Source organism: Pseudophryne corroboree, chromosome 11, assembly GCF_028390025.1.
Source record: "Pseudophryne corroboree isolate aPseCor3 chromosome 11, aPseCor3.hap2, whole genome shotgun sequence".
NCBI classification, from domain to species: Eukaryota; Metazoa; Chordata; class Amphibia; order Anura; family Myobatrachidae; genus Pseudophryne; species Pseudophryne corroboree.
Genome location: NC_086454.1, coordinates 179,266,374 through 179,279,975, shown reverse-complemented (window position 1 = coordinate 179,279,975; position 13,602 = coordinate 179,266,374). Strand labels below are relative to the sequence as shown.

The following is a 13,602-nucleotide window of genomic DNA, read 5'->3' as shown; positions in this document are numbered from 1 at the left end:
GGCCGAGTGGTTAAGGTGATGGACTCGAAATCCATTTGCTTTTCAAGCTGGTTTAAAAACTAAATGCATTCAAGATGAAGAGAATCAAAGCATGTTATGTTTAAGAATTGAGTTCTCAATCTCAGCTTAGCTCACCTACATATATATCCTGTTTTACAATGGACTTCTTTTTAAACCATATAATCTCAGACAGTGTCTTCCTGCATTCTATGTACATGCTTGTGACCTTGTATAAATGTTTCCCAGTGGCAACTTATGCATGCAGATTCTTTCTATCTGGATTTACAGCTGTAGAGATGTAATGAAAGGTAAGAAATAATGTCTGGTAATCAACAAACTATTAATTGTGCAGTGTCAGTTGTTATAATTCCAAACTTTATTAAGGAATAGACCATAAGTTCTCAAACTCAGTCCTCAGGACCCCACACAGTGTATATTTTGCAGGTAACCCAGCAGGTGCATAGGTGTATTAATTACTCACTGACACATTTTAAAAAGTCCACTTGTGGAGCTAATTATTTACTTGTGGTTCTGCGAGGAGACCTGCAAAACATGCACTGTGTGGGGTTCTGAGAACCGAGTTTGAGAACCTGTGGAATAGACCAATGAAAAACCTAATATATTTTAAATGATTATTATTTGATAAAATGTCCGTAAAATGTACAATACAGTTCATGAGCACTAGTGTTGGCATGGTGTGATGTTAAAGGCTCTGATTTCTAATTAATTTAGTACAAGATCAAAAGTCCGTGACACCTATATTTAATATTAAACTATACTAGCTATTATATTTCACAAAGTTTACATATTAATATTGAAGCAAATTAAAATAAAATGTATCAGATATTTCTGCCAACAGGAAAAATGTTTTGATTTCCACGTAGCACCATCCTATTGCGGTCAGGTAGTTGTGGCCGAGTGGTTAAGGTGATGGACTTGAAATCCATTGGGGTTTTCCCGCGCAGGTTCAAATCCTGCCAGCTACGTACTGCTTTTTATGCATGTAGAAAGCTAAGCTCATTTGTCCTTGATAACTTTATTTTCCATGAAACTAAAGTAGCTTTTACATTTCCCAAAGTATAACTTACTGTAGAAGCTACCAAAAAAGGAAAACATTGATTTTGTACACAGCTTGTCAGTGAAACAACATTAAGGTAGTTGTGGCCGAGTGGTTAAGGTGATGGACTCGAAATCCTTTTGATTTTCAAACTGGTTTAAAAACGAAATGCATTCAAGATGAAGAGAATCAAAGCATGTTATGTTTAAGAATTGAGTTCTCAATCTCAGCTTAGCTCACCTACATATATATCCTGTTTTACAATGGACTTCTTTTTAAACCATATAATCTCAGACAGTGTCTTCCTGCATTCTATGTACATGCTTGTGACCTTGTATAAATGTTTCCCAGTGGCAACTTATGCATGCAGATTCTTTCTATCTGGACTTACAGCTGTAAAGATGTAATGAAAGGTAAGAAATAATGTCTGGTAATCAACAAACTATTAATTGTGCAGTGTCAGTTGTTATAATTCCAAACTTTATTAAGGAATAGACCATAAGTTCTCAAACTCAGTCCTCAGGACCCCACACAGTGTATGTTTTGCAGGTAACCCAGCAGGTGCATAGGTGTATTAATTACTCACTGACACATTTTAAAAAGTCCACTTGTGGAGCTAATTATTTACTTGTGGTTCTGCGAGGAGACCTGCAAAACATGCACTGTGTGGGGTTCTGAGAACCGAGTTTGAGAACCTGTGGAATAGACCAATGAAAAACCTAATATATTTTAAATGATTATTATTTGATAAAATGTCCGTAAACTGTACAATACAGTTCATGAGCACTAGTGTTGGCATGGTGTGATGTTAAAGGCTCTGATTTCTAATTAATTTAGTACAAGATCAAAAGTCCTTGACACCTATATTTGACATTAAACTATACTAGCTATTATATTTCACAAAGTTTACATATTAATATTGAAGCAAATTAAAATAAAATGTATCAGATATTTCTGCCAACAGAAAAAAAATGTTTTGATTTCCAAGTAGCACCATCCAATTGAGGTCAGGTAGTTGTGGCCGAGTGGTTAAGGCGATGGACTTGAAATCCATTGGGGTTTCCCCGCGCAGGTTCAAATCCTGCCAGCTACGTAATGTTTTTTATGCATGTAGAAAGCTAAGCTCATTTGTCCTTGATAACTTTATTTTGCATGAAACTAAAGTAGCTTTTACATTTCCCAAAGTATAACTTACTGTAAAAGCTACCAAAAAAGTAAAACATTGATTTTGCACACAGCTTGTCAGTGAAACAACATTAAGGTAGTTGTGGCCGAGTGGTTAAGGTGATGGACTCGAAATCCATTTGCTTTTCAAGCTGGTTTAAAAACGAAATGCATTCAAGATGAAGAGAATCAAAGCATGTTATGTTTAAGAATTGAGTTCTCAATCTCAGCTTAGCTCACCTACATATATATCCTGTTTTACAATGGACTTCTTTTTAAACCATATAATCTCAGACAGAGTCTTCCTGCATTCTATGTACATGCTTGTGACCTTGTATAAATGTTTCCCAGTGGCAACTTATGCATGCAGATTCTTTCTATCTGGATTTACAGCTGTAGAGATGTAATGAAATGTAAGAAATAATGTCTGGTGATCAACAAACTATTAATTGTGCAGTGTCAGTTGTTATAATTCCAAACTTTATTAAGGAATAGACCATAAGTTCTCAAACTCAGTCCTCAGGACCCCACACAGTGTATGTTTTGCAGGTAACCCAGCAGGTGCATAGGTGTATTAATTACTCACTGACACATTTTAAAAAGTCCACTTGTGGAGCTAATTATTTACTTGTGGTTCTGCGAGGAGACCTGCAAAACATGCACTGTGTGGGGTTCTGAGAACCGAGTTTGAGAACCTGTGGAATAGACCAATGAAAAACCTAATATATTTTAAATGATTATTATTTGATAAAATGTCCGTAAAATGTACAATACAGTTCATGAGCACTACTGTTGGCATGGTGTGATGTTAAAGGCTCTGATTTCTAATTAACTTAGTACAAGATCAAAAGTCCTTGACACCTATATTTGATATTAAACTATACTAGCTATTTTATTTCACAAAGTTTACATATTAATATTGAAGCAAATTAAAATAAAATGTATCAGATATTTCTGCCAACAGGAAAAATTTTTTGATTTCCAAGTAGCACCATCCAATTGAGGTCAGGTAGTTGTGGCCGAGTGGTTAAGGTGATGGACTTGAAATCCATTGGGGTTTCCCCGCGCTGGTTCAAATCCTGCCAGCTACGTACTGCTTTTTATGCATGTAGAAAGCTAAGCTCATTTGTCCTTGATAACTTTATTTTCCATGAAACTAAAGTAGCTTTTACATTTCCCAAAGTATAACTTACTGTAGAAGCTACCAAAAAAGGAAAACATTGATTTTGTACACAGCTTGTCAGTGAAACAACATTAAGGTAGTTGTGGCCGAGTGGTTAAGGTGATGGACTCGAAATCCATTTGCTTTTCAAACTGGTTTAAAAACGAAATGCATTCAAGATGAAGAGAATCAAAGCATGTTATGTTTAAGAATTGAGTTCTCAATCTCAGCTTAGCTCACCTACATATATATCCTGTTTTACAATGGACTTCTTTTTAAACCATATAATCTCAGACAGTGTCTTCCTGCATTCTATGTACATGCTTGTGACCTTGTATAAATGTTTCCCAGTGGCAACTTATGCATGCAGATTCTGTCTATCTGGACTTACAGCTGTAGAGATGTAATGAAAGGTAAGAAATAATGTCTGGTAATCAACAAACTATTAATTGTGCAGTGTCAGTTGCTATAATTCCAAACTTTATTAAGGAATAGACCATAAGTTCTCAAACTCAGTCCTCAGGACCCCACACAGTGTATGTTTTGCAGGTAACCCAGCAGGTGCATAGGTGTATTAATTACTCACTGACACATTTTAAAAAGTCCACTTGTGGAGCTAATTATTTACTTGTGGTTCTGCGAGGAGACCTGCAAAACATGCACTGTGTGGGGTTCTGAGAACCGAGTTTGAGAACCTGTGGAATAGACCAATGAAAAACCTAATATATTTTAAGTGATTATTATTTGATAAAATGTCCGTAAAATGTACAATACAGTTCATGAGCACTAGTGTTGGCATGGTGTGATGTTAAAGGCTCTGATTTCTAATTAACTTAGTACAAGATCAAAAGTCCTTGACACCTATATTTGATATTAAACTATACTAGCTATTTTATTTCACAAAGTTTACATATTAATATTGAAGCAAATTAAAATAAAATGTATCAGATATTTCTGCCAACAGGAAAAATTTTTTGATTTCCAAGTAGCACCATCCAATTGAGGTCAGGTAGTTGTGGCCGAGTGGTTAAGGTGATGGACTTGAAATCCATTGGGGTTTCCCCGCGCTGGTTCAAATCCTGCCAGCTACGTACTGCTTTTTATGCATGTAGAAAGCTAAGCTCATTTGTCCTTGATAACTTTATTTTCCATGAAACTAAAGTAGCTTTTACATTTCCCAAAGTATAACTTACTGTAGAAGCTACCAAAAAAGGAAAACATTGATTTTGTACACAGCTTGTCAGTGAAACAACATTAAGGTAGTTGTGGCCGAGTGGTTAAGGTGATGGACTCGAAATCCATTTGCTTTTCAAACTGGTTTAAAAACGAAATGCATTCAAGATGAAGAGAATCAAAGCATGTTATGTTTAAGAATTGAGTTCTCAATCTCAGCTTAGCTCACCTACATATATATCCTGTTTTACAATGGACTTCTTTTTAAACCATATAATCTCAGACAGTGTCTTCCTGCATTCTATGTACATGCTTGTGACCTTGTATAAATGTTTCCCAGTGGCAACTTATGCATGCAGATTCTGTCTATCTGGACTTACAGCTGTAGAGATGTAATGAAAGGTAAGAAATAATGTCTGGTAATCAACAAACTATTAATTGTGCAGTGTCAGTTGCTATAATTCCAAACTTTATTAAGGAATAGACCATAAGTTCTCAAACTCAGTCCTCAGGACCCCACACAGTGTATGTTTTGCAGGTAACCCAGCAGGTGCATAGGTGTATTAATTACTCACTGACACATTTTAAAAAGTCCACTTGTGGAGCTAATTATTTACTTGTGGTTCTGCGAGGAGACCTGCAAAACATGCACTGTGTGGGGTTCTGAGAACCGAGTTTGAGAACCTGTGGAATAGACCAATGAAAAACCTAATATATTTTAAATGATTATTATTTGATAAAATGTCCGTAAACTGTACAATACAGTTCATGAGCACTAGTGTTGGCATGGTGTGATGTTAAAGGCTCTAATTTCTAATTAATTTAGTACAAGATCAAAAGTCCTTGACACCTATATTTGACATTAAACTATACTAGCTATTATATTTCACAAAGTTTACATATTAATATTGAAGCAAATTAAAATAAAATGTATCAGATATTTCTGCCAACAGGAAAAATGTTTTGATTTCCAAGTAGCACCATCCAATTGAGGTCAGGTAGTTGTGGCCGAGTGGTTAAGGCGATGGACTTGAAATCCATTGGGGTTTCCCCGCGCAGGTTCAAATCCTGCCAGCTACGTACTGCTTTTTATGCATGTAGAAAGCTAAGCTCATTTGTCCTTGATAACTTTATTTTCCATGAAACTAAAGTAGCTTTTACATTTCCCAAAGTATAACTTACTGTAAAAGCTACCAAAAAAGGAAAACATTGATTTTGCACACAGCTTGTCAGTGAAACAACATTAAGGTAGTTGTGGCCGAGTGGTTAAGGTGATGGACTCGAAATCCATTTGCTTTTCAAGCTGGTTTAAAAACTAAATGCATTCAAGATGAAGAGAATCAAAGCATGTTATGTTTAAGAATTGAGTTCTCAATCTCAGCTTAGCTCACCTACATATATATCCTGTTTTACAATGGACTTCTTTTTAAACCATATAATCTCAGACAGAGTCTTCCTGCATTCTATGTACATGCTTGTGACCTTGTATAAATGTTTCCCAGTGGCAACTTATGCATGCAGATTCTTTCTATCTGGATTTACAGCTGTAGAGATGTAATGAAAGGTAAGAAATAATGTCTGGTAATCAACAAACTATTAATTGTGCAGTGTCAGTTGTTATAATTCCAAACTTTATTAAGGAATAGACCATAAGTTCTCAAACTCAGTCCTCAGGACCCCACACAGTGTATGTTTTGCAGGTAACCCAGCAGGTGCATAGGTGTATTAATTACTCACTGACACATTTTAAAAAGTCCACTTGTGGAGCTAATTATTTACTTGTGGTTCTGCGAGGAGACCTGCAAAACATGCACTGTGTGGGGTTCTGAGAACCGAGTTTGAGAACCTGTGGAATAGACCAATGAAAAACCTAATATATTTTAAATGATTATTATTTGATAAAATGTCCGTAAACTGTACAATACAGTTCATGAGCACTAGTGTTGGCATGGTGTGATGTTAAAGGCTCTGATTTCTAATTAATTTAGTACAAGATCAAAAGTCCTTGACACCTATATTTGACATTAAACTATACTAGCTATTATATTTCACAAAGTTTACATATTAATATTGAAGCAAATTAAAATAAAATGTATCAGATATTTCTGCCAAAAGGAAAAATGTTTTGATTTCCAAGTAGCACCATCCAATTGAGGTCAGGTAGTTGTGGCCGAGTGGTTAAGGCGATGGACTTGAAATCCATTGGGGTTTCCCCGCGCAGGTTCAAATCCTGCCAGCTACGTACTGCTTTTTATGCATGTAGAAAGCTAAGCTCGTTTGTCCTTGATAACTTTATTTTCCATGAAACTAAAGCAGCTTTTACATTCCCAAAGTATAACTTACTGTAAAAGCTACCAAAAAAGGAAAACATTGATTTTGTACACAGCTTGTCAGTGAAACAACATTAAGGTAGTTGTGGCCGAGTGGTTAAGGTGATGGACTCGAAATCCATTTGCTTTTCAAGCTGGTTTAAAAACGAAATGCATTCAAGATGAAGAGAATCAAAGCATGTTATGTTTAAGAATTGAGTTCTCAATCTCAGCTTAGCTCACCTACATATATATCCTGTTTTACAATGGACTTCTTTTTAAACCATATAATCTCAGACAGAGTCTTCCTGCATTCTATGTACATGCTTGTGACCTTGTATAAATGTTTCCCAGTGGAATCTTATGCATGCAGATTCTTTCTATCTGGATTTACAGCTGTAGAGATGTAATGAAATGTAAGAAATAATGTCTGGTAATCAACAAACTATTAATTGTGCAGTGTCAGTTGTTATAATTCCAAACTTTATTAAGGAATAGACCATAAGTTCTCAAACTCAGTCCTCAGGACCCCACACAGTGTATGTTTTGCAGGTAACCCAGCAGGTGCATAGGTGTATTAATTACTCACTGACACATTTAAAAAAGTCCACTTGTGGAGCTAATTATTTACTTGTGGCTCTGCGAGGAGACCTGCAAAACATGCACTGTGTGGGGTTCTGAGAACCGAGTTTGAGAACCTGTGGAATAGACCAATGAAAAACCTAATATATTTTAAATGATTATTATTTGATAAAATGTCCGTAAAATGTACAATACAGTTCATGAGTACTAGTGTTGGCATGGTGTGATGTTAAAGGCTCTGATTTCTAATTAATTTAGTACAAGATCAAAAGTCCTTGACACCTATATTTGATATTAAACTATACTAGCTATTATATTTCACAAAGTTTACATATTAATATTGAAGCAAATTAAAATAAAATGTATCAGATATTTCTGCCAACAGGAAAAATGTTTTGATTTCCAAGTAGCACCATCCAATTGAGGTCAGGTAGTTGTGGCCGAGTGGTTAAGGTGATGGACTTGAAATCAATTGGGGTTTCCCCGCACTGGTTCAAATCCTGCCAGCTACGTACTGCTTTTTATGCATGTAGAAAGCTAAGCTCATTTGTCCTTGATAACTTTATTTTCCATGAAACTAAAGTAGCTTTTACATTTCCCAAAGTATAACTTACTGTAAAAGCTACCAAAAAAGGAAAACATTGATTTTGCACACAGCTTGTCAGTGAAACAACATTAAGGTAGTTGTGGCCGAGTGGTTAAGGTGATGGACTCGAAATCCGTTTGCTTTTCAAGCTGGTTTAAAAACTAAATGCATTCAAGATGAAGAGAATCAAAGCATGTTGTGTTTAAGAATTGAGTTCTCAATCTCAGCTTAGCTCACCTACATATATATCCTGTTTTACAATGGACTTCTTTTTAAACCATATAATCTCAGACAGTGTCTTCCTGCATTCTATGTACATGCTTGTGACCTTGTATAAATGTTTCCCAGTGGCAACTTATGCATGCAGATTCTTTCTATCTGGATTTTCAGCTGTAGAGATGTAATGAAAGGTAAGAAATAATGTCTGGTAATCAACAAACTATTAATTGTGCAGTGTCAGTTGTTATAATTCCAAACTTTATTAAGGAATAGACCATAAGTTCTCAAACTCAGTCCTCAGGACCCCACACAGTGTATGTTTTGCAGGTAACCCAGCAGGTGCATAGGTGTATTAATTACTCACTGACACATTTTAAAAAGTCCACTTGTGGAGCTAATTATTTACTTGTGGTTCTGCGAGGAGACCTGCAAAACATGCACTGTGTGGGGTTCTGAGAACCGAGTTTGAGAACCTGTGGAATAGACCAATGAAAAACCTAATATATTTTAAATGATTATTATTTGATAAAATGTCCGTAAAATGTACAATACAGTTCATGAGCACTAGTGTTGGCATGGTGTGATGTTAAAGGCTCTGATTTCTAATTAATTTAGTACAAGATCAAAAGTCCGTGACACCTATATTTAATATTAAACTATACTAGCTATTATATTTCACAAAGTTTACATATTAATATTGAAGCAAATTAAAATAAAATGTATCAGATATTTCTGCCAACAGGAAAAATGTTTTGATTTCCACGTAGCACCATCCAATTGAGGTCAGGTAGTTGTGGCCGAGTGGTTAAGGTGATGGACTTGAAATCCATTGGGGTTTTCCCGCGCAGGTTCAAATCCTGCCAGCTACATACTGCTTTTTATGCATGTAGAAAGCTAAGCTCATTTGTCCTTGATAACTTTATTTTCCATGAAACTAAAGTAGCTTTTACATTTCCCAAAGTATAACTTACTGTAGAAGCTACCAAAAAAGGAAAACATTGATTTTGTACACAGCTTGTCAGTGAAACAACATTAAGGTAGTTGTGGCCGAGTGGTTAAGGTGATGGACTCGAAATCCATTTGCTTTTCAAACTGGTTTAAAAACGAAATGCATTCAAGATGAAGAGAATCAAAGCATGTTATGTTTAAGAATTGAGTTCTCAATCTCAGCTTAGCTCACCTACATATATATCCTGTTTTACAATGGACTTCTTTTTAAACCATATAATCTCAGACAGTGTCTTCCTGCATTCTATGTACATGCTTGTGACCTTGTATAAATGTTTCCCAGTGGCAACTTATGCATGCAGATTCTTTCTATCTGGACTTACAGCTGTAGAGATGTAATGAAAGGTAAGAAATAATGTCTGGTAATCAACAAACTATTAATTGTGCAGTGTCAGTTGTTATAATTCCAAACTTTATTAAGGAATAGACCATAAGTTCTCAAACTCAGTCCTCAGGACCCCACACAGTGTATGTTTTGCAGGTAACCCAGCAGGTGCATAGGTGTATTAATTACTCACTGACACATTTTAAAAAGTCCACTTGTGGAGCTAATTATTTACTTGTGGTTCTGCGAGGAGACCTGCAAAACATGCACTGTGTGGGGTTCTGAGAACCGAGTTTGAGAACCTGTGGAATAGACCAATGAAAAACCTAATATATTTTAAATGATTATTATTTGATAAAATGTCCGTAAACTGTACAATACAGTTCATGAGCACTAGTGTTGGCATGGTGTGATGTTAAAGGCTCTGATTTCTAATTAATTTAGTACAAGATCAAAAGTCCTTGACACCTATATTTGACATTAAACTATACTAGCTATTATATTTCACAAAGTTTACATATTAATATTGAAGCAAATTAAAATAAAATGTATCAGATATTTCTGCCAACAGGAAAAATGTTTTGATTTCCAAGTAGCACCATCCAATTGAGGTCAGGTAGTTGTGGCCGAGTGGTTAAGGCGATGGACTTGAAATCCATTGGGGTTTCCCCGCGCTGGTTCAAATCCTGCCAGCTACGTACTGCTTTTTATGCATGTAGAAAGCTAAGCTCATTTGTCCTTGATAACTTCATTTTCCATGAAACTAAAGTAGCTTTTACATTTCCCAAAGTATAACTTACTGTAAAAGCTACCAAAAAAGGAAAACATTGATTTTGCACACAGCTTGTCAGTGAAACAACATTAAGGTAGTTGTGGCCGAGTGGTTAAGGTGATGGACTCGAAATCCATTTGCTTTTCAAGCTGGTTTAAAAACTAAATGCATTCAAGATGAAGAGAATCAAAGCATGTTGTGTTTAAGAATTGAGTTCTCAATCTCAGCTTAGCTCACCTACATATATATCCTGTTTTACAATGGACTTCTTTTTAAACCATATAATCTCAGACAGTGTCTTCCTGCATTCTATGTACATGCTTGTGACCTTGTATAAATGTTTCCCAGTGGCAACTTATGCATGCAGATTCTTTCTATCTGGATTTTCAGCTGTAGAGATGTAATGAAAGGTAAGAAATAATGTCTGGTAATCAACAAACTATTAATTGTGCAGTGTCAGTTGTTATAATTCCAAACTTTATTAAGGAATAGACCATAAGTTCTCAAACTCAGTCCTCAGGACCCCACACAGTGTATGTTTTGCAGGTAACCCAGCAGGTGCATAGGTGTATTAATTACTCACTGACACATTTTAAAAAGTCCACTTGTGGAGCTAATTATTTACTTGTGGTTCTGCGAGGAGACCTGCAAAACATGCACTGTGTGGGGTTCTGAGAACCGAGTTTGAGAACCTGTGGAATAGACCAATGAAAAACCTAATATATTTTAAATGATTATTATTTGATAAAATATCCGTAAAATGTACAATACAGTTCATGAGCACTAGTGTTGGCATGGTGTGATGTTAAAGGCTCTGATTTCTAATTAATTTAGTACAAGATCAAAAGTCCGTGACACCTATATTTAATATTAAACTATACTAGCTATTATATTTCACAAAGTTTACATATTAATATTGAAGCAAATTAAAATAAAATGTATCAGATATTTCTGCCAACAGGAAAAATGTTTTGATTTCCACGTAGCACCATCCAATTGAGGTCAGGTAGTTGTGGCCGAGTGGTTAAGGTGATGGACTTGAAATCCATTGGGGTTTTCCCGCGCAGGTTCAAATCCTGCCAGCTACATACTGCTTTTTATGCATGTAGAAAGCTAAGCTCATTTGTCCTTGATAACTTTATTTTCCATGAAACTAAAGTAGCTTTTACATTTCCCAAAGTATAACTTACTGTAGAAGCTACCAAAAAAGGAAAACATTGATTTTGTACACAGCTTGTCAGTGAAACAACATTAAGGTAGTTGTGGCCGAGTGGTTAAGGTGATGGACTCGAAATCCATTTGCTTTTCAAACTGGTTTAAAAACGAAATGCATTCAAGATGAAGAGAATCAAAGCATGTTATGTTTAAGAATTGAGTTCTCAATCTCAGCTTAGCTCACCTACATATATATCCTGTTTTACAATGGACTTCTTTTTAAACCATATAATCTCAGACAGTGTCTTCCTGCATTCTATGTACATGCTTGTGACCTTGTATAAATGTTTCCCAGTGGCAACTTATGCATGCAGATTCTTTCTATCTGGATTTACAGCTGTAGAGATGTAATGAAATGTAAGAAATAATGTCTGGTAATCAACAAACTATTAATTGTGCAGTGTCAGTTGTTATAATTCCAAACTTTATTAAGGAATAGACCATAAGTTCTCAAACTCAGTCCTCAGGACCCCACACAGTGTATGTTTTGCAGGTAACCCAGCAGGTGCATAGGTGTATTAATTACTCACTGACACATTTTAAAAAGTCCACTTGTGGAGCTAATTATTTACTTGTGGTTCTGCGAGGAGACCTGCAAAACATGCACTGTGTGGGGTTCTGAGAACCGAGTTTGAGAACCTGTGGAATAGACCAATGAAAAACCTAATATATTTTAAATGATTATTATTTGATAAAATGTCCGTAAAATGTACAATACAGTTCATGAGCACTAGTGTTGGCATGGTGTGATGTTAAAGGCTCTGATTTCTAATTAATTTAGTACAAGATCAAAAGTCCTTGACACCTATATTTGATATTAAACTATACTAGCTATTATATTTCACAAAGTTTACATATTAATATTGAAGCAAATTAAAATAAAATGTATCAGATATTTCTGCCAACAGGAAAAATGTTTTGATTTCCAAGTAGCACCATCCAATTGAGGTCAGGTAGTTGTGGCCGAGTGGTTAAGGTGATGGACTTGACATCCATTGGGGTTTCCCCGCGCTGGTTCAAATCCTGCCAGCTACGTACTGCTTTTTATGCATGTAGAAAGCTAAGCTCATTTGTCCTTGATAACTTTATTTTCCATGAAACTAAAGTAGCTTTTACATTTCCCAAAGTATAACTTACTGTAAAAGCTACCAAAAAAGGAAAACATTGATTTTGCACACAGCTTGTCAGTGAAACAACATTAAGGTAGTTGTGGCCGAGTGGTTAAGGTGATGGACTCGAAATCCATTTGCTTTTCAAGCTGGTTTAAAAACTAAATGCATTCAAGATGAAGAGAATCAAAGCATGTTGTGTTTAAGAATTGAGTTCTCAATCTCAGCTTAGCTCACCTACATATATATCCTGTTTTACAATGGACTTCTTTTTAAACCATATAATCTCAGACAGTGTCTTCCTGCATTCTATGTACATGCTTGTGACCTTGTATAAATGTTTCCCAGTGGCAACTTATGCATGCAGATTCTTTCTATCTGGATTTTCAGCTGTAGAGATGTAATGAAAGGTAAGAAATAATGTCTGGTAATCAACAAACTATTAATTGTGCAGTGTCAGTTGTTATAATTCCAAACTTTATTAAGGAATAGACCATAAGTTCTCAAACTCAGTCCTCAGGACCCCACACAGTGTATGTTTTGCAGGTAACCCAGCAGGTGCATAGGTGTATTAATTACTCACTGACACATTTTAAAAAGTCCACTTGTGGAGCTAATTATTTACTTGTGGTTCTGCGAGGAGACCTGCAAAACATGCACTGTGTGGGGTTCTGAGAACCGAGTTTGAGAACCTGTGGAATAGACCAATGAAAAACCTAATATATTTTAAATGATTATTATTTGATAAAATGTCCGTAAAATGTACAATACAGTTCATGAGCACTAGTGTTGGCATGGTGTGATGTTAAAGGCTCTGATTTCTAATTAATTTAGTACAAGATCAAAAGTCCTTGACACCTATATTTGATATTAAACTATACTAGCTATTATATTTCACAAAGTTTACATATTAATATTGAA

General features: G+C 35.6%; 11 non-coding genes across 11 annotated transcripts; all 11 read left to right on the top strand.

Moving 5' to 3' along the window:
- The first annotated feature begins 904 nt into the window (after window positions 1-904).
- TRNAS-UGA (transfer RNA serine (anticodon UGA)) lies at window positions 905-986 on the top strand. Its single transcript has one exon. It is a non-coding gene; the product is annotated as a tRNA-Ser (tRNA).
- Window positions 987-2,068: 1,082 nt separating this feature from the next.
- TRNAS-UGA (transfer RNA serine (anticodon UGA)) lies at window positions 2,069-2,150 on the top strand. Its single transcript has one exon. It is a non-coding gene; the product is annotated as a tRNA-Ser (tRNA).
- A 1,080-nt stretch (window positions 2,151-3,230) lies between these two features.
- Window positions 3,231-3,312, top strand: TRNAS-UGA (transfer RNA serine (anticodon UGA)). The gene has a single exon. It is a non-coding gene; the product is annotated as a tRNA-Ser (tRNA).
- A 1,080-nt stretch (window positions 3,313-4,392) lies between these two features.
- On the top strand, window positions 4,393-4,474 carry TRNAS-UGA (transfer RNA serine (anticodon UGA)). The gene has a single exon. It is a non-coding gene; the product is annotated as a tRNA-Ser (tRNA).
- Window positions 4,475-5,554: 1,080 nt separating this feature from the next.
- TRNAS-UGA (transfer RNA serine (anticodon UGA)) lies at window positions 5,555-5,636 on the top strand. Its single transcript has one exon. It is a non-coding gene; the product is annotated as a tRNA-Ser (tRNA).
- Window positions 5,637-6,716: 1,080 nt separating this feature from the next.
- Window positions 6,717-6,798, top strand: TRNAS-UGA (transfer RNA serine (anticodon UGA)). Its single transcript has one exon. It is a non-coding gene; the product is annotated as a tRNA-Ser (tRNA).
- Window positions 6,799-7,877: 1,079 nt separating this feature from the next.
- On the top strand, window positions 7,878-7,959 carry TRNAS-UGA (transfer RNA serine (anticodon UGA)). The gene has a single exon. It is a non-coding gene; the product is annotated as a tRNA-Ser (tRNA).
- Window positions 7,960-9,039: 1,080 nt separating this feature from the next.
- TRNAS-UGA (transfer RNA serine (anticodon UGA)) lies at window positions 9,040-9,121 on the top strand. Its single transcript has one exon. It is a non-coding gene; the product is annotated as a tRNA-Ser (tRNA).
- Window positions 9,122-10,201: 1,080 nt separating this feature from the next.
- TRNAS-UGA (transfer RNA serine (anticodon UGA)) lies at window positions 10,202-10,283 on the top strand. Its single transcript has one exon. It is a non-coding gene; the product is annotated as a tRNA-Ser (tRNA).
- A 1,080-nt stretch (window positions 10,284-11,363) lies between these two features.
- Window positions 11,364-11,445, top strand: TRNAS-UGA (transfer RNA serine (anticodon UGA)). The gene has a single exon. It is a non-coding gene; the product is annotated as a tRNA-Ser (tRNA).
- Window positions 11,446-12,525: 1,080 nt separating this feature from the next.
- TRNAS-UGA (transfer RNA serine (anticodon UGA)) lies at window positions 12,526-12,607 on the top strand. The gene has a single exon. It is a non-coding gene; the product is annotated as a tRNA-Ser (tRNA).
- Window positions 12,608-13,602: the final 995 nt, after the last annotated feature.